The 19,952-nt window shown below is 44.9% G+C and overlaps 1 long non-coding RNA gene across 8 annotated transcripts in view; it reads right to left on the reverse strand.

The window, feature by feature from the left end:
* Positions 1-5,817: 5,817 nt before the first annotated feature.
* The window catches only part of LOC308231358, a 30,692-nt gene continuing 16,557 nt past the window's right edge, over positions 5,818-19,952 (reverse strand). For 4 of the 8 annotated variants that reach the window (XR_013958646.1, XR_013958647.1, XR_013958650.1 and 1 more), the window contains exons 5-6: positions 17,761-18,044; positions 5,818-7,281 (exon numbers count right to left, since the gene is read on the reverse strand). This is a non-coding gene — a long non-coding RNA (uncharacterized lncRNA). Of the gene's footprint in view, positions 7,282-14,583; positions 16,575-17,760; positions 18,045-19,952 lie in introns of those variants that run through there. The other 4 variants (XR_013958651.1, XR_013958649.1, XR_013958653.1 and 1 more) reach the window with 4 other exon arrangements.

Here is a 19,952-nt window from a genome sequence, read left to right on the forward strand (position 1 = left end):
TCCACCTGCGTGAGGTGTGAGCAGATGCAAGATCTGCTTAGCATGGTGGTGAAACTTAAGGAGGAGGTCCAGACACTGAGGTCCATCAGGGAATGTGAAAAGGAGACTTACTGGTGGAGCAACTCCCTGATGTGCCACTCAGAAAGGCCAAAGGGGAATACCCCCCAAAAAGTGATGGAGGACCTGAGACAGCCCCAGTCCTGTTGCTGTCGGGCACAGGTAGGGGACCAAAGAGATGACAAGGGTTGGAAGCAAGTTCCAGTTCGGTGTCACAGGCAACTCCTTTCCGTACCTGCTTTGCTTCCCCAGGTGCCCCTCTGTAATAGGTTTGATGCCCTGAATCTTGAAGAAAAGGTAGGTGAGGATGTGGTACAAAGCCTGCCTACAAGGGCACATAGGAAGAGGCAGTTGCCTCCACACCTCAAGACTGCCTCTGATAAGAAAGAAGGGTAATTGTGGTAGGTGATTCCCTTCTGAGAGGGACAGAGCACCCAATATGCAGAGCTGACCCTCATCATAGGGAAGTTTGTAGTCTACCTGGAGCCCGAGTCAGGGATATCACCAGGGCACTCCCCAACCTGGTGCACCCAACAGACTATTACCCACTGCTGATCTTCCAGACAGGTGAGGAGGAAGCTGCATCCCATAGTCTGAGGGGAATGAAGAAAGATTTCAAGGCCTTGGGATGGATGGTGAAAGATTCAGGGGCTCAAGTGATTTTCTCTGCACTCCTTCCATTTTCAGATGATGGTGTGGGATCAATTAGAAAAATTCAGTCCATAAATGATTGGCTTCAAGACTGGTGCTACAGGCAAGGTTTTGGATTCTTTGATAATGGCTGGTTTTATAAGACACCAGTCCAGACAGTGATACGTGGGAAAGGTTTATCTCGCAGGGGTAGAAGGATGCTGGGACAGGAATTGGCAGGGCTAGTTTGGAGGGCTTTAAACTAGATTTGAAGGGGGATGGGGTTGTAGCTGGGCTGGCAACAGTGAGGCAGCACTCTAGAATTGATGAAGATTGGGAGTCCCCCCATCCCCATAGGGTGAAATCGATGTGCTCAGCTCACGTCCTGAAATGCCTGTACACCAATGCGTGCAGCATGGGGAATAAGCAGGAGGAGTTAGAAACCTGTGTTCGGTCAGTAGATTATGATCTGGTGGCAATTACAGAGGCATGGTGGGGCAGTTCACATGACTGGAACGTGCTCATAGATGGCTATGTCCTTTTCAGGAAAGACAGGCCAACCAGGCAAGGTGGCGGCGGAGTTGCTCTTTACGTGAGAGAGCATCTACAATGTACTGAGTACTGTCCTGGCGAAGATGAGGAGCAGGTTGAGAGTCTATGGGTGAGAATTAAGGGGCAGGCTGGGAGGGGTGATACTGTTGTAGGTGTCTATTACAGGCCACCAGATCAGGGTGAGGAAGTTGATGAGGCAGGCAGCTGAGAGCGGCCTCAGAGTCACAGGCCCTGGTCGTCGTGGGGGATTTTAACTTCCCTGATGTTTGCTGGAAAGACTACTCAGCCTGCCGTCCACAGAGCAGGAGGTTCCTCCAGTGCACTGATGATAACTTTCTGATGCAAATGGTGGAGGAACCGACTAGGAGAGGAGCACTGCTGGATCTCATCCTCACTAACAAGGAGGGTCTGGTCGAAGCAGTAAAGGTTGAGGGCTGCCTCGGTTGTAGTGACCATGAAATAGTGGAGTTCAGGATCTTGTGCGGCATGAACAGAATAGCAAGCAGAATCGCAACCCTGGACTTCAGCAGGGCAAACTTTGGCCTTTTCAAACAACTGCTGGGGGAAATCCCATGAGCAAGGCTGTTCAAAGGTAAAGGGGCCCAAGATAGTTGCTAGCATTCAAGGACTGCTTCTACCAAGCTCAAGATCAAAGCATCCCGACACGTAGGAAGTCAAGGAAGGGAGCCAGGAGACCTGCGTGGTTAGACAAGGAACTGCTGGGTAAGCTCAAGTGGAAGAGGAGAGTTTACAGATCATGGAAGGAGGGGCTGGCCACTTGGGAAGAATACAAGGGTGTTGTCAGAGGATGTAGGGAGGCAACTAGGAAAGATAAGGCCTCCTTAGAATTAAACCTGGCGAGAGGGGTCAAGGACAACAGAAAGAGTTTTTTCAAATATATGGCAGATAAAACCAACACCAGAGGTAATGTAGGCCCACTGATGAATGGGGTGGGTGCCCTGATGACAGAAGATACAGAGAAGGCAAAGTTGCTGAATGCCTTCTTTGTCTCTGTCTACTCTGCTGGAGGCTGTCCTGAGGAGCCCTGTACCCCTGAGGACCCAGAGGAAGTGGGAAATTGGAGGAGTTTGCCTTAGTTGATGAGGACTGGGTTAGGGAGCAGTTAAGCAATCTGGACATCCATAAATCCATGGGTCCCGATGGGATGCACCCCCTGGTACTGAGGGAGCTGGCTGAAGTCATTGCTGGACCACTCTCCATCATCTTTGCCAAGTCTTGGGAAACGGGAGAGGTGCCTGAGGACTGGAGGAAAGCAAATGTCACTCCAATCTTCAAAAAGGGCAAGAAGGAGGATCCGAGTAACTATAGACCGGTCAGCCTCACCTCCATCCCTGGAAAACTGATGGAACACCTTATTCTTGGTGCCATCTCAAGGCATATCAAGGATAAGAGGGTCATTAGGGGCAGTCAACATGGGTTCACCAAGGGGAAGTCATGCTTGACCAACCTCATAGCCTTTTATGAAGACATAACAAGGTGGTTGGATTACGGCAGAGCAGTGGATGTGGTCTACCTTGACTTCAGTAAAGCGTTTGACACAGTCTCCCACAGCATCCTCACAGCTAAACTGAGGAAGCGTAGACTGGATGGTCGGGTGGTGAGGTGGACTGCAAACTGGCTGAAGGACAGAAGACAGAGAGTTGTGGTCAATGGGGCGGAGTCTAGTTGGAGGCCAGTATCTAGTGGGGTGCCTCAGGGATCAGTGCTGGGGCCAGTATTATTCAGTATCTTCATCAATGACCTGGATGAGGGAATTGAGTGTACTATCAGCAAGTTTGCTGATGACACTAAGCTGGGAGGAGTGATTGACACGCCAGAAGGCTGTGCTGCCATCCAGCGAGACCTGGACTGGCTGGAGAGTTGGGCTGTGAAAAATGGGATGAAATATAACAACGGGAAGTGTAGAGTCCTGCATCTGGGCAGGAACAACCCGAGGTTCCAGTACAGGTTGGGGAATAACCTATTAGAGAGCAGTGAAGGGGAAAGGGACCTGGGGGTCCTGGTTAATAGGAGGATGACCATGAGCCAGAACTGTGCCCTTGTGGCCAGGAAGGCCAATGGCATCCTGGGGTGTATTAGAAGGGGGGTGGTCAGTAAGTCAAGAGAGGTTCTCCTTCCTCTCTACTCTGCCCTGGTGAGACCACAGCTGGAATATTGTGTCCAGTTCTGGGCCCCTCAGTTCAAGAAGGACAGGGAACTGCTGGAGAGAGTCCAACGTCGGGCGATGACAAAGATGATAAAGGGAGTGGAGCATCTCCCTTATGAGGAAAGGCTGAGGGAGCTGGGTCTCTTTAGTTTGGAAAAGAGGAGACTGAGGGGTGACCTCATTAATGTTTATAAATATATAAAGGGTGAGTGTCACAAGCATGGAGGCAGGCTCTTCTCGGTGACAATCAATGGTAAGACGAGGGGTAATGGGCTCAAACTGGAACACAAGAGGTTCCACTTAAATTTGAGAAGAAACTTCTTCTCAGTGAGGGTGACAGAACACTGGAACAGGCTGCCCAGGGGGGTTGTGGAGTCTCCTTCTCTGGAGACATTCAAAACTCGCCTGGACGCCTTCGTGTGTAACCTCATCTAGGTATTCCTGCTACGGCAGGGGGGATTGGACTAGATGATCTTTTGAGGTCCCTTCCAATTCCTAATGTTCTTTGATTCTGTTCTGTGATTCTGTGATTCTCTCCCATTTTAGGCAGCTGCTCCTCAGTCTGGTTCGGAGGAAATCATCTCTGGAAGACTCTGGTGAGTGTGGAAATGCACGCTTTGGAGGGTGAGGGAAGTGTTTCCTGTGGGAAGGGACTGTGAAGCCATGGCATGGCTCTTGAGTGAGTTCCAGCTCTTGGGTCAGGGCTGGCTCCTCAGAAACTCATGCCCAACATACCAGAGGTGGAGCTCACTTGAGAGCCATGCCATGGCTTCACACCTCATTTCCCATTTCTCACCATTTCCCTGTGGCATGAACGTCGTCCTTGTTGCGCAGCTCTGCACTTCCTTGCAGTGCACATCCATAGCTGAGCTCACACATTACTGCTGCTTTCTCCCTGACGTCCCTGTCAATTCAGGTTTCATGTACTGCCTTCCAGCAAAGGGTCTTTTTAATCACTGTTAATCAGATGAGAGTGTGATTTCTCTCAAAGGCAGGAGTTACCAGCAGAGTGTTACCACACTGGAAAAGATCCGGGAAGAACAGCAGACAGAGCAAGTCAAGGCACGTGACATAAAAGCCCCCAGACACCTTCACGTGGCAGTATGGTACTCTGGATGTCCACTCCTGGCTGCAGGGGTCCGGGATGGCACAGATCTGCCTTCTCTGTGCTGCCCTGGCAGTGATGCAGCAGGACGTGTTGCAGCTAACCCGGTGTGTGTCTTCAGCTTGCCTTCTGCATTTAAGGTTCCAGCACTTCAAGGTTTCCACTATTTTTTTTGGTCTTATTTTTCCTTCCACTACCTTTTCAAATTAACAGAATCAAAGTAGTGACCTTTTTTCCCCATTAACCTGCTTGTGCGTTTGGTGTGGCCATTATCTTGAACATCCGTGGTCATCCCTGGGTACTCAGTGACTTAAGGCCAGGGTATCCTACAGCCACGACACCTAGCAGACTCTGAGACTCTGAAGGACTTTAAATGAGTTTGCAGTGGAAGGTGCTGGCACACTGAGGATGCAGACTGGCTGAAGCAGTCTCCACGTGAACCCAGTGTGCCAGCAGCCCTTCACCATGTATCTCACATGGTAGCATGGGAACCCCTCTGAGTGGATGTATCAGTCTAAAGCAGACTGTCACATAGCAAAATGGTCTGAACAGGACTTCCAGCAAGTGCTAGGGAAGTCCAGAGTTGGTGGCGAGAGGACCACAATGCTGCTCTGCTGCTGACACGTGTCTCGTTATCTGTCTGTGATGCGTAACCAAGGGTCGAAGGAGGTGATCCGGCTCCTCTACTCTGCTCTCGTGAGACCTCACTTGGAGTACTGCATACAGTTCTGTTGTCCTCATCATAAAAAGGACGTGGAGCTGTTGGGGCTAGTCCAGAGGAGGACCATGAGGATGACAAGGGGGCTTCCCATAGGAAGACAGGCTGAGAGAGTAGCAGCTGTTCATCCTTGGAGAAGAGAAGGCTGTGTGGAGAGCTCCTATCAGCTTCCAGTATCTGAAAAGGGCATACAAGGATGCTGGGGAGGGGACTCTTCATTAGGGACTGTAGTAACAGGACAAGGGGTAATGGCTTCAAACTTACACAGGAGAAGTTTAGGTTAGATACAAGGAAGAATTTCTCTACTGTGAAGGTGGTGAGGCACTGGAATGGGTTGCCAAAGGAAGTTGTGAATGCTCCATCCCTGGCAGCGTTCAAGGCCAGGCTGGACGCAGTCTTGGGTGGCATGGTTTAGTGTGAGGTGTCCCTGCCCATGGCAGGAGGGTTGGAACTAGATGATCTTATGGTACTTTCCAACACTAACTATTCTATGATTCTCTTATTCTACGGACAGGAACTGCAGAGGTTGCAGTTTTATCCCATATCTGCTGCAAGCTTGCAAACAGTAAGTGATAACAAGTGCATATGTACATGTAGGATGGAAGGCTGTCTTTCAGGGAGATGTGTAAAGACTCATGAAATTGAGCTATACCAGACAACACCTTTCAAAAGATTTGGGCTTAAAGCTGCCTGGAAAAGGGATGGGCAGGAAAGAGAGAGAAGACAAACCAGTCAAGACACTTTGCTTTCACAGATCCCCAATGCTTTCTTATTGCTCCATAGTTGTGGGAGAGAAGTCAGCTGGGACTGCAGGACCATGGGGTACCTGGGGAACATGCAGTGCCTTCAGGAAGCTGGCTTCGTCTCCGCAGAGGTAGTGGTGTGCTGAGTGACCTCTTCCACATCGGTCCTGCAGACTTTCCTGACCTAAACACTCATCTTTGAAGTACCTGGGTGTGTAAAGGGATGACTTCTTCTCTGGACGAGGTCTTTTCCAACCTAGTTGGTTCTATGATTCTATGACTCATGGTTACCGTGTTTCTTGCAGAAGACCAACATCACCTGCTCCTTGCTGTGGACAGAGATCTTTGTAGTGGGATGAGAAGAGATCAGAATAGAGGAGACTTGCTATCTTCTTACAGGGCTGGTTTGTCTGTGTCGTTTCAGTTCTTTGAGACCCAGGAGTGCGAGCGGATCAACTATTTCCGCAATGCCCTCTGGCTTCGTGTCAGCCCACCATGACGTGCCTTGGTATCAGGTCTCCATAAAGCCCAGGCTGGCCTAACCTCTTGCCTTCCCACCAGCTCTGGGAGTGCAGCTGGGAAGCACAGAGCCAGGGCACTGGGAGTCCCAGAGCCACGCAGATCCTCAGCTCTGTCTTTTCTACTGTGCAGGAGGGCACCTCTACCCACCCCGACCAGTGTGCCAGAATTACTTGCTTTATGTTGCTTCTGGCTCCACAGAAGAACTCTGCTTTTGCTCTTCCCCATCAGATCACGAGCTTTAGCTGTCTAAAGGGAATGGTTTAGGTGAAGTCCGGTCCCCCCTGAAATCTCCTGGGAAGCTGGACTCTGACTTTGGAGATAAGGTTTCAATAAGAAGTTCTGATCGAAACCCTGTATGTAGGCATTTCTGGAGGTTAAGGATGCCCAAGCTTGGGATCCCACCATTCTCTGCAGTTTGGGCCTTTCCCTGATTCAGCACCATGGGCTATATGATTCCCTGTGGCACTTAGTGACGGAACTTGCTAAAATGCTTTGGTTGTTCAGCAAATCATAGAATCATAGAATCAAGACATCTCTTTCAGCCTCATCCACCACTGCCTCCCATCCCTTTAACACAGGTGGCCAGTGTTTCTGTCGTGTGTAGAGTCTTGTAATGAGCACTTCTCAGAAGCAGACCTAATTTTTTTGTGCTCTCTGTTTCAGGTGAGCCTGATAATGCCACAGTTGACAGCTACATCACTAGATGCTGTTGATCCTGTTTGTAGGTTCTCCAGGCAGAAGACACTGTTGGTCTGGCCACTGTGGTGGTGTTTCCCGTTACTCCCAGCTGTGAGAGAAACAATGTTGTTTTCACATAATTGGGGATGGGGCTTTACAATATTAAGCTTTAAGATCAAGAGTAAGGCCTTGCAATAAGAAGGGTTTTCAATATTAGGTCTGGGGTTAAGTTCCTAAGGCAATGAAGGAAATGTTTCGAGGTATACTTATTCCAAAAGACACGCTCTGTGGTTACAGACAGTGTCATCTCTAGATGAAAGACACACCCTGTGGTTAAAAAGAATACTATCTACGTACAACCTATGCAACTAAACTAGTGCAGGCTGGTTAAACAGTAAGTTGCGGGAAATATTTATACCCAGAGTATTATCTCCAACCATACTGGGAATCACCTTGTCCTGGGTGGAGTGATGTTTGGTTTACAACTGCCTTTAATGGGTGGATCTCACCCAGTGCTTAGGGAAAATCGCTAGAAAGTAAAATTATGATGTTTAATGGTCACACGGAACCTGACTGTGGGGGTTTAGAGTGTTGTCGCGTAGCACTTGCTGTTGCAAGTGCTGGTGGGGAAGTAAGGCAAGTTCATGGCCTGGGGGCAGATGTGACAGGAGGGGATTCAATTGCTAGGTTTAGAATAGTGGCTTGGGAGCCAAAGAGCAATGAATGGCCAGCCTGTGGACACCAGCATTCCTCCATCGGTGGGGACATGGACTGCACCAAAGAATCCTAAGATAGTGAATGTAATTGCAGTTAGAGATTTGAAGTAGATGTTTGAAATAGAAACAGGATATAGGAATACAAATGCCTGGGTAGAATGGGTCAAATATACAGTGAACAGTTTGAATAGAAGCAATTGTTATGCATGTGCTTCAGGGCGACCTGTGGCACAGGTAGTTCCTTTTCCATTAGGTAATTCCTTTTCCATTGAGACTGACAAGCAAAGATTTACATAATCGCACTGTACCAGGAGAAGGCTTCCTGGCGAAACAAAACCTGTTAAGTCCCTCTTCACCCTTATTCTCTGCTCTGTGGTACAAAGACATCAGGGTGCCTCCTGATTTTGCTCCGCAGCATCTGGTAACCGTAAAGCTTGTCTCTCGTGACAGGCTGTGAATGCTACCAGGAGAATTCTAGAAGAATTAAAACCACAGGCAGATCTCACTGAGGACAATGCAGGAAACTACTCAGCGATAAAAATTCCCAGAGCAGAGTTAGGTTGGTACTGTGGGAAAAAAAAAAATCCCAAGGTCTGCACATGCTCCAAACTGGATGAGATCCTGCGCAATTGTTCAATTGGCAATTCCATTTACCCTGGCATTTCAGAGGGAAACAAACTCCTCAAGGCATAGAGTAAAGAGAAGTATTTTAGGAACAGCCTTTGAGGAAAGAATCTCTGTTGATTCAATCGGAGTCCCTCGAGGAGTTCCTGATGAATACAAAGCTAGTGAAGAATGTGGTTGATTGACGTATAGGGTTGTAAATAAATAATTTCAAGAACTTTAGGCTTTGTTAGCAACTATAGAGAAAAGGAAATTAGTAAGGTAAGCTTTTCCTGAACCACCTGGTAGTTACTGTTATGACTGATATGACAACCATCCTAAAACAAAGTAATGAAGACATAACCACCAGGGGTCCGAAAGCCCACTACCACTTTTTTGTATGTGTACATGAGGCATTCTCTGAAAAGTATGATATAATGTATGTAATCTAATGAATATGTATGTGTAAGCACAATATAATCACAGCCTGGTTGATGCTTGGGAGAGACACGCTTGGAGGAGTGATTCCCCATATCTCCCACAGCCACAATAAAGAATGCCTGCTTGTCAACTTGAGACTTTGTTGGTGAGTTTGTTCCTGGAGTTTTCTCTGAATCAATTTTGTACGTCAGATGGGACACTCTCTGCTCTGCTGCAAGACCCGCTGAGGACAGGGCTCCCTAGGGCCCTCGGGAGTTTTTCCCTAAGGGACCCCTCGACTCATTCGGATCACTGCAGGAGCAGAAAAGGACTATCTTTTTAAAAGGTAGTCTTTTCTTTTGTATAGTCTGTAAGATGCAGGGGGCATCTTGGTTTGGTAAATTGGTTTGGTAAGCGTACGCAAGGTTTAGAAGCCTTCTGTAAATCAAGATAGGAAATCTCGTGGGTAAAGGTGTATACCCTGCTGCTAGCGTCCATTTGGTATGCACCCACAAGAAGCAGGGGGCATCTTGTAGTTTGGGTCCTACAAGATGCAGTGGATGTCTTGTAGAAAAGATTTTGGATTTTACTGGTATTTGAATTATGGTGTGCCTTGTTATAGTCATGATTTTGGTCTTGTGATTTTGGTATTGGTGACAGACTGTTATAACTGCATTATTAAGTGTTGTCTCTGTTTCAAGTGTTGTTAACTGTGTGGAGTGTGTCTATTTTGTGGCTTGTTATAGTGATGATTTTGGTCTTGTGATTTTGGTATTGGTGACAGACTGTTATAACTGTTAATTGCTGTTCGTTTGATACAATTTTAGTCTCTGTCTCAAGTGTTGTAACTGTGTGGAGTGTGTCTGTGGGATCCCGTGTGTGTGTGTGAATGTGAGATTGATAATGGGAAATCAGCAGAGTGGAGAGATCTTGAAAAAGAGTCCTTTAGTGTGCATTTTGGCACATTGGAAAGAACTGGGAGGTTTCCTGAAAATGTTGGTGAAATATTGTAACCAATGGTGGCAGTTGTATACTCTGGAGGATCAGGAGAAATGGCCTAAAGATGGAACTCTGAATTATAATACACTGTTGCAATTAATGTTATTTTTAAGACAACAAGGAAAATGGGATGAAGTAATGTATGCAGATATGTTTTTCACATTGCGAAACCACCTGGAATGGCAGAAAGGATGTGGAATTAATATAGCACCTTCAGATCCTTTAATTTCAGCTTTAGAAAAAGAAAGGAAGCAGGGTGGGAATAGATTGGAAAGATGTTGTTCTGGTTGTGATATTGGGGAAATGTGTTTGAAACTTAAGAAGAGCTGAGGATAACATGGTTGGGAAAAGAATGGAGGATTATGTTTCTCCAGAGGTACCAGATCAGAGATAACCTCTGATTCAGGAGGAATCCTCTGATTCAGATGAAGAGCAAGAACAAAATGTGAAAAAAATTTCTTCCACTCCTGTTGCCACTCATGTCTGTAATAAAGCTATGACTGTCCTGCAAGCCCTTCTTAGGGAAGCAATGGGACAGGAGGGGCGTACCAGGATAAAAGTAAATTTCTCTTTAGGAGATTTGGGTAATTGGAAGCAGATTGCAAAAAACTATCGAAATGACCCTGTAGGGGTAGCTAAGAAATTTGAGATGCTGGTAAAAACTCAGGATCCTGATTGGAAGGATATAGATGTAATATTGGATGCATTAACAGAGACACAAAAACAATTGGTTATAAAAACTGCTTGTACTCAGGTAAATGCTCAAATTACTGCAGGGGCGAGAGATGGGAGGGTTGAAGATCACATCCCCCTTACAGCTCCAGACTAGGATTATTGAGACAAGAAGGCACAAAAGCACAAAATGTAATCAGTTCTAAGTAAGGTTAAGTTTGATGGCTTTGCAATGGAAAAGAACTGTGGTGCTTGAAGGTAGTTGACATAGTTTTAGGTCCTTAGGACCTTAGTACAAGATGTGTAAGAAAAGCAGAATAGAAAACCAGGACCTGAGGATGGATAGTATCTGGGACTAGCAGATGTCCAGGATGGGCACAGTTAAACTAACTGAGAAATAAAAGGACAGGATGATTGCTATGTCTGTAATGTTAATTAAGCTAGTGCTATAAAGACTGACAGAAGTTATGAAGATTACTGGGAGAAGTAAATGAATCTCGAAGACCGCCATCACATTTTTGTATGTGTGTGGGAAATTTTCTGGAAAATGATGGAATTCATGTGTAGCCTCATGAATATGTATGTATGCCCAGTGACTATATAAGGATGGCCTGAGTAGCAATACGGGGATACATGTTAGGAGGAGCTATCTCCCGTGTCTCCCAATGCCGCAATAAAGAATACCTGCTTGTCAACTTGAAACTTTGTTGACGAGTTTGTTCCTGGAGTTTTCTCTGAATCATTATAATGATGCTGGAGGTTATGCATCTCTAAAGAGATATCAACATTAGATTAAATGTGGGCTGGAAAATGCTATACCTAAAGCAGTAAATTGATCTGTGCTGTTTGAAATAAGACAGGGGCCAAAGGAGTCACCGACAGAGTTTCTGGACAAGCTCAGAGAAACTATGCGAAAATGAACCACAATGGATCCTTCCTCAGAGGAAGGTAAATTACAGCTTGCAAATTCCTTCGCGAGGCAGTCATCGGAGGACATGAGGTGAAAGCTACAGAAATTATCTGTGACTGAAATAAGAGATATAGAAAAATTATTGGATGTGGCTTGGAAAGTACACAGGAATAGAGAACAAGTAAAAGAAAGGAAATTAAGAAAGGTTTTGACAACCGCCACAATCGTAGCATTGGAACAAGCAAATGGGGGATAGAGTGGAATGAGAGGTAGAGGTCGTGGCCGGAGAATGGTGATGAGAGGTAGAGGTGGGGGGTTATAGAAGGACTTCCCGTAGTCTAGATCAATGTGCAAACTGTAAAGGGTTTGAACACTGGAAACGGGAATGTCCACAAGGAAAATAACAAACTCAACTGACTACTGAACTAGAATTAGATTTGTGGGGAACTGGAGAATCTACCCTAGCAGATCCACTGGTTAAAATCAAGCTAGGGACCACAGAAAAAGAAGTGGAATTTCTTATAGATACTGGGGCAAGTTATTTGGTCCTTAATCAAGATCTAACGTTAAAAGGAAAAGAGTCTGTAATGGTTGTGGCAGCTACTGCCCGTCAAGAAAAAGCATCCTTTCTAAAACCTTTAAAATATAAGATAGAAAAACAGATTGGTGTGCATAAATTCTCATATATGCCAAATTCACCGAAATCCTTATTGGGACGAGATTTATTAGAACATTCGGAGGCAATAATAACATTTAAAGAAATAGAAATGGAATTGAAGGTAAAAGATGATCAGTTGCTTAAAATTCTGAGCTTATCTTTAATCCAACAGAAAATTAATGAGAACCTTCCTGAAACAGAAGAACAAGTCTTTAACCAAGTATATCCAGGAGTATGGGCATCTGAAATTCCAGGTAAGAAAAAAATGCTTTGCCTATTAAAGTAGAAATAAAAAGGGAGGCCCAAGCAGTTAGAATAAAACAATATCCCTCAAAATTGGAGGATTGGAAGGGAATCAAAGAAATCATTGATAATTTTTTAAAATATGGATTATTAATTGAATGTGAATCGGAATATAGTACTCCTATCTTGCCGGTAAAGAAATTTGATGGGAAAAGTTACAGATTAGTTCAAGATCTCAGATCAATCAACAAAATTGTGAGAGATATTCATCCAGTAGTAGCTAAACCATATACCTTATTAACTCAATTGAATAATAATTAGAAGTGGTTTAACATTCTGTACTTAAAAGACGCATTTTTCTGTCTGCCCCTAGCCCAAGAACGTCAAAATTTATTTGCTTTTGAATGAGAAAACCCTGAAACAAGAAGAAGGACACAGCTCACTTTGACGGTGTTACCTCAGGGATTTAAAAACAGTCCAGCCATTTTCAGAAATCAATTGGCACGAGAATTAGAATCCTGGGAAGCACCCACCCAGACAGGCACTTTACTACAATATGTTGACGACTTGTTAATTGCTACCAAAAATGAGACAGAATGTGTACAATGGACTGTAGAATTGTTACATTTTCTAGGGCTTAAATGGATAATGGGCATCTAAATTGAAGGCTCAACTAATTCAAACTAGAGTATCTTATTTAGGATATGAAATAACAGGAGGACAGTGAGAACTTGGAGCAGCTCAGAAGGAAGCAATCTGCCAAACACCACGACCATCCACTGTTAAAGATCTCTGGATATTTCTGAGAATGACAGGATGGTGTCAACTCTGGATCCATCATCATGGTGTTCTGGTAAGACCCTTACATGAGCTGCTAAAAGAAAATCCAACCTTTCTAAAATGGACAGATCAAGCTGAAGAAGCATTTAAAAGTTTGAAGACAGAACTCATGAGAGCTCCAGCTCCAGGGCTCCCAGACATAACTAAACTCTTTTGGCTATATTCTTACGAGAAACGGAATTGCCTTGGGGATTTTGGCTCAAAGATTGGGATCTTATAAAAGAGGAGTGGCCTATTTTTCAAAACAACTGTATGAACAAAGTAAAGGCTGGCCTGGACGCTTGAGAGCAGTGGCAGCAGTTATCTTAAACATCCAAGAGGCCCGAAAATTTGCACTGGGACAAAAGATCACCATGTTAGTATCACATGCAGTATCAACAGTCCTAGAACAAAAAGGTACACATTGGCTATCGCCATCACGTTTCTTGAAGTATCAAGCCATCCTAGTAGAACTGGATGATGTGGAAATTGTGATCACTCATGTTGTGAATCCAGCATCTTTCCTTCAGGAAACCCCTACTGATCTGTTGACTCACGATTGCTTGGCCACTATAGAGACAGTGTATTCGAGCCGACCAGATCTGAAGGACAAGCCTCTGGAGGGTGCAGATTCCTGGTTCACCAACGGCGACAGCTGTGTTAAAGATGGTAAATGAAGAGCAGGATATGCCATAACTACAACTTCAAAGGTAATAGAAGCTAAACCATTACCTTCTAACACCTCAGCACAAAAGGCAGAAATAATAGCCCTGACTAGAGCCTTGGAGTTGGCAAAGGAAAAGCGGATAAATGTATGGACTGATTCCAAATATGTCTTTGGTGTAGTTTGTGCACATGGAGCAATTTGGAAAGAAGGAGGACTTTTAAATACCCAGGGAAGACAAATTAAACATGCAACGGAAATTCTACAATTGTTAGAAGCAGTACAATTACCCAATGAAGTGGCTATCATACATTGTAAAGGACATCAAAGAGGTAACTCTGATCAAGAGATTGGAAATAATTCGGCTGATCATGAGGCTAAACGGGCAGCAGAAACAGAAAGAGTTGAGGTGATGTCCTTAATTCCTGATGGTAAACTGGTAATTGAGCAAAATAAACTTAGGTACTCTAAAGAAGATATGAAAGTAATTGAAGACTTGGAAGGATAGGAAAATGAAAAGGGTTGGATAAAAATACCTGATGGGCAAGTAGTGATCCCCTATAATCAATTATGGAAGTTGAAACAAGAAGAACATAACAAAACTCATTGAGGAAGTAATGCCTTGTATAAACATTTAAACAAACAGATCATAGGAAGAAATTTATATACCATAGTTCAATTAGTGATAAAACAATGTCAACTATGTCTGAAAAATAACCCTAAGACTGAAAACAGGAATCAGGTAGCGACAATTGGAAAAGGGAATTATCCGGGCCAACAGTGGCAAATAGATTTTTCTGAATTACCTAGAAAAGGAGGTTATTGATATTTGTTGGTATTGACAGATACTTTTTCAGGGTGGCCAGAAGCATTTCCTTGCAGGACAAATAATGCAAAACAAGTGATTAAGGTGCTATTAAGTGAAATAATACCTCGTTTTGGGGTACCAGCAACTATCCCCTCTGACTGCGGTACACATTTCAGTGCAAAATTATTACAAGAAATCAGCAAGAAATTGGAAATAGATTGGAAATTGCATGTTCCATATAGGCCTCAGGCCAGTGGGCAAGTGGAAAAAATGAATCACTTAATTAAACAACAGCTTGGGAAGATTTGTCAAGAGACTAAGTTGTATTGGTATCAAGCATTACCATTGGCCTTATTGAGAATCAGAACAAAACCTCGGTCAAAGGAGGGAATTAGCCCATTTGAGATTCTATATGGAAGGCCATATCAATCTCAGTTTAAGGAGAGAGCCTTCAAGAAGTAGGAGAAGGAAACCTTCAACAGTTCTTGGTAAACTTGAGAAAACAGTTAGAAGAAAAAAATGGCAGAGTGTTAGGGACCAGGGCCGGAGGTTTAGATTACCCTATTCATCCTTTTAAGCCAGGAGATTGGGTTTTTATTAAGAATTTTGCAGGTGATCCCTGAGAAGAGAAGTGGACCATACCAGATATTACTGACTAGCTTTACAGCAGTGAAGATAAAGGAACAGCCTACTTGGATACATTACTCAAGAATCAAGAAGGCACCAGAACCAGAAACACATCAGAACCGAGAAAAAGTATGGCGTGTTGAATCTTCAGGACCCACACATATCAGACTACATCAATCATAATTTGGACTTGTATAATAATAGGTGTAGAAACATGGAATCAAAATTTATATCTGAGATTGATACAAAATGTTACTAATGTCTTAAACAAGAGTGATTGTTGGATCTGTACTCAGCTACCTAAATCAAGAGAGACACTGGGTATTCCTTTAATTGGCCTCCCTATCCCCTTTAAGACAAATTAGAATAGATTATGAAGAAATCCTGTTTATACCGACAAGAGCCATACAAATTTACAAGCCTCAAATATGTCAGAAGTTAAATGTGTAACCACTAACAAAACTCTTATTCAAGGCAACATGTCAGTAGGAAATTACCCATATTGCAGCTGGGCAATGCAACTTCACCTTCGAAAACCTTTAACTGGTTATTGGAATGTTCCTGAAGGGAAAGGGTGGTATTGGTTATGTGGAGAAAATGCCTATAAGGCTTTGCCTCCTAACTGGAAAGGGACGTGGATGCTAGGAGTAGTGGTTCCAAACTTTACAGTAATTGACATTCAGCTCGCTGGAACCTGGGTTCGGAGTTTTATTAAAAGAATCAAATGAGGATATAATCCCATACAGAATGAAATACTGCTTTCCATAGCTTTGTTAGATGGCTAATTCCATCTCTAGGTGTTAGTGAATTAGAAAAAGCAATTGTAAATATCTCAGCTGCAATTGAGGAAATGGAAAACCAAACTGCTGATGCTATTCTAGCATTACAAGAAGAAATAACCAGCCAGTCTAAAGTAGTGCTCCAAAATTGAATGGCATTAGATACACTGTTAGCATCTCAAGGAAGAGTTTGTTCTGTAATCAGTGATAGCTGTTGTTCCTATATAGATCAAAATGGAAGAATTACTACTGATCTAAAGGAAATGTGGAAACAAGTTAAAATATTTCATGAGGTGGCGCAGAAAAACACCTCATGGGGATTTGAGGAAATTTGGGAAAAATTAACATCATGAGTACCCAATCGCTCCTGGTTGAGACAGTTGGTTTTTACTGTACTTGTAATAATAGGAATGGTTGTAATTACATGTATAGTGGTCCAATGGTCCTTTTGGTGCTGCAAACAAACCATGATGAACTATGACGACTGGAAAAGAAACAAAATTCAGCATTAAGTAGAAACAGGGAAATATTTCAGGAAACTTTAAATAAAAATGAAATAACTCAGTTGCAAAAGAATTTGCAATAGGACAAGAACAGTGGGATTGAGTGCGCCCTCAGCAAGTTTGCCGATAACACCAAGCTGTGTGGTTTGGTTGATACGCTGGAGGGAAGGAATGCCATCCAGAGGGACCTTGGCACACTTGTGAGGTGGGCTGATGCCAGCCTTATGAAGTTTAACCCTGACAAGTGCAAGGTCCTACACCTGGGTCGGAGCAATCCCAGGCACAGCTACGGGTTGGGCAGAGAAGAGATTCAGAGCAGCCCTGTGGAGAAGGATTTGGGGGTGTTGGTCGATGAGAAACTGAACACGAGCCGGCAGTGTGCACTCGCAGCCCAGAAAGCCAACCATATCCTGGGCTGCACCAAAAGGAGCGTGACCAGCAGGTCGAAGGAGGTGATCCTGCCCATCTACTCTGCTCTTGTGAGACCTCACTTGGAGTATTGAGTGCAGTTCTGGTGTCCTCAACATAAAAGGGACATGGAACTGTTGGAAAAAGTCCAGAGGAGGGCCACGAGGATGATTAGGAGAGTGGAGCACCTCCTGTATGAAGATAGGCTGAGAAAGTGGGGGCTGTTTAGACTGGAGAAGAGAAGGGTGCGTGGAGACCTCATAGCAGCCTTCCAGTATGTGAAGGGGGCCTACAAGGATGCTGGGGAGGTACTCTTCACTAGGGACTGTAGTGACAGGACAAGGGGTAATGGGTTCAAACTTAAACAGGGGAAGTTTAGATTGGATATAAGGAAGAAATTCTTTACTGTTAGGGTGGTGAGGCACTGGAATGGGTTGTCCAGGGTGGTTGTGAGTGCTCCATCCTTGGCGGTGTTCAAGGCCAGGTTGGATGAGGCCTTGGGTGACATGGTTTAGTGTGAGATGTCCCTGCCCATGGCAGGGAGGTTGGAACTAGATGATCTTAAGGTCCTTTCCAACCCTAACTATTCTATGATTCTATGATTCTATGATAATGTGCAATGGGCTCCTGGTCAGGATCACCTCTGCCTTGACCCACGCACAATGTACCTTTCCCACAGGTATTATAAATTACAGATGATGTTGATAACAAAGGGTCTTCTCAAGGCAAAAGTATAAGGCCTAAGAGAATGGACATTACCTGTTCAAGATCATTAGGTCCTCACATTCAATGTCTTCTGCAAGGAGGGACTGACCTATGCAGGGTCTCATCCATGTGAGGACTGGTTGAAATCACTTCTGCTCTGGTGGGCGTTGGCCTCAGCTCCAGTGCTGACTCCCTGAGGCAGCTGAGCATGTGGGTACGGATCTGAAGGATCAGTGACACCTGGTCTCCCAGGCTGAGCCTGGAGCCTCGCTGTGGCTGGAGATGCCTCAGGCACTGCAGGACAGGCTGCCCTACTCCAGTGGCACTTCCAGGTCCTGCTACGGCACAAGTAGAAAGAAGAGACCTCACACTCCCCATCCTCGGTAGCAGGGGCTTGATTTCTCACCTCGCATTCCCTCTAGCAGCAGCTTGTCCTCCCGACAGACTCTTAGAGAGCCACATGGCCTTCTCCCAGACTCCTATGAAGGAGCCTGCCTCCCCACCCCCCTCCACCCCCCTCCACCCCTGCGGCATTATAGCAGAGCCTGGCCCCTCTACAGGTCACTGTAGGGGAACCGGGCCTCCTCCTACGCTCCTATAGCTGAGCCTTGCCTCCCTGCCAGTCCTTTTAGGGGAGCTTGGCCTCCTCCCAGGCTCCTATGGAGCAGCCTGCTCCTCCCTACCCTCCGCAGGGCATTATATGACAGCTTGGTCACTCCACAGGTCCGTAGAGGGGAACCTGGCCTCTCCTAGGCTTCCATAGATGAGCCTTGCCTCCCTGCCAGTCCTTATAGGGGGAGCCTGGCCACTCCCTTATAGAGAAGTTTGGATTCTTCCCCTGTTCCTAGAGATGATCCTGGCCTGTGAGAGAAACAGTGTTGTTTTCACATAATTGGGGATGGGGCTTTACAGTATTAAGCTTTAAGATCAATAGTAAGGCTTTGCAATAAGAAGGGTTTTCAATACTAGGTCTGGGGTTAAGTTCCTAAGGAAACGAAGGAAATGGTTCGAGGTATACTTATTCCAAAAGACACGCTCTGTGGTTAAAGACAGTGTCATCTCTAGATGAAAGACACACCCTGTGGTGAAAAAGAATGCTATCTACGTACAACCTATGCAACTAAACTAGTGCAGGCTGGTTAAACAGTAAGTTGCGGGAAATATTTATACCCAGAGTATTATGTCCAACCATACTGGCAATCACCTTGTCCTGGGTGGAGTGATGTTTGGTTTACAACTGCCTTTAATGGGTGGATCTCACCCAGTGCTTAGGGAAAATTGCTAGAAAGTAAAATTATGATGTTTAATGGTCACACGGAACCTGACTGTGGGGGTTTAGAGTGTGGTTGCGTAGCACTTGCTGTTGCAAGTGCTGGTGGGGAAGTAAGGCAAGTTCATGGCCTGGGGGCAGATGTGACAGGAGGGGATTCAATTGCTAGGTTTAGAATAGTGGCTTGGGAGCCAAAGAGCAACAAATATGGCCAGGCTGTGGACACCAGCATTCCTCCATCAGTGGGGACATGGACTGCACCAAAGAATCCTAAGATAGTGAATGTAATTGCAGTTAGAGATTTGAAGTAGATGTTTGAAATAGAAACAGGATATAGGAATACAAATGCCTGGGTAGAATGGGTCAAATATACAGTGAACAGTTTGAATAGAAGCAATTGTTATGCATGTGCTTCAGGGCGACCTGTGGCACAGGTAGTTCCTTTTCCATTAGGATGGACTTGAGACCGACAAGCAAAGATGTACATAATCGCACTGTACCAGGAAAAGGCTGCCTGGTGAAACAAAAACTGTAAGTCCCTCTTCACCCTTATTCCCTGCTCTGTGGTACAAAGACATCAGGGTGCCTCCTGATTTTGCTCCGCAGCATCTGGTAACCGTAAAGCTTGTCTCTCGTGACAGGCTGTGAATGCTACCAGGAGAATTCTAGGAGAATTAAAACCACAGGCAGATCTCACTGAGGACAATGCAGGAAACTACTCAGCGATAAAAATTTCCAGAGCAGAGTTAGGTTGGTACTGTGGGAAAAAAAAAAATCCCAAGGTCTGCACATGCTCCAAACTGGATGAGATCCTGCGCAATTGTTCAATTGGCAATTCCGTTTACCCTGGCATTTCAGAGGGAAACAAACTCCTCAAGGCATAGAGTAAAGAGAAGTATTTTAGGAACAGCCTATCTTTAGATAAAAAATGTGAAACTATGTTATTCGGAATGGAAGCGACATACAGGGCAATTCT

The sequence above is a fragment of the Psittacula echo genome (genome assembly GCF_963264785.1).
Source record: "Psittacula echo genome assembly, chromosome: Z".
NCBI lineage: Eukaryota > Metazoa > Chordata > Aves > Psittaciformes > Psittacidae > Psittacula > Psittacula echo.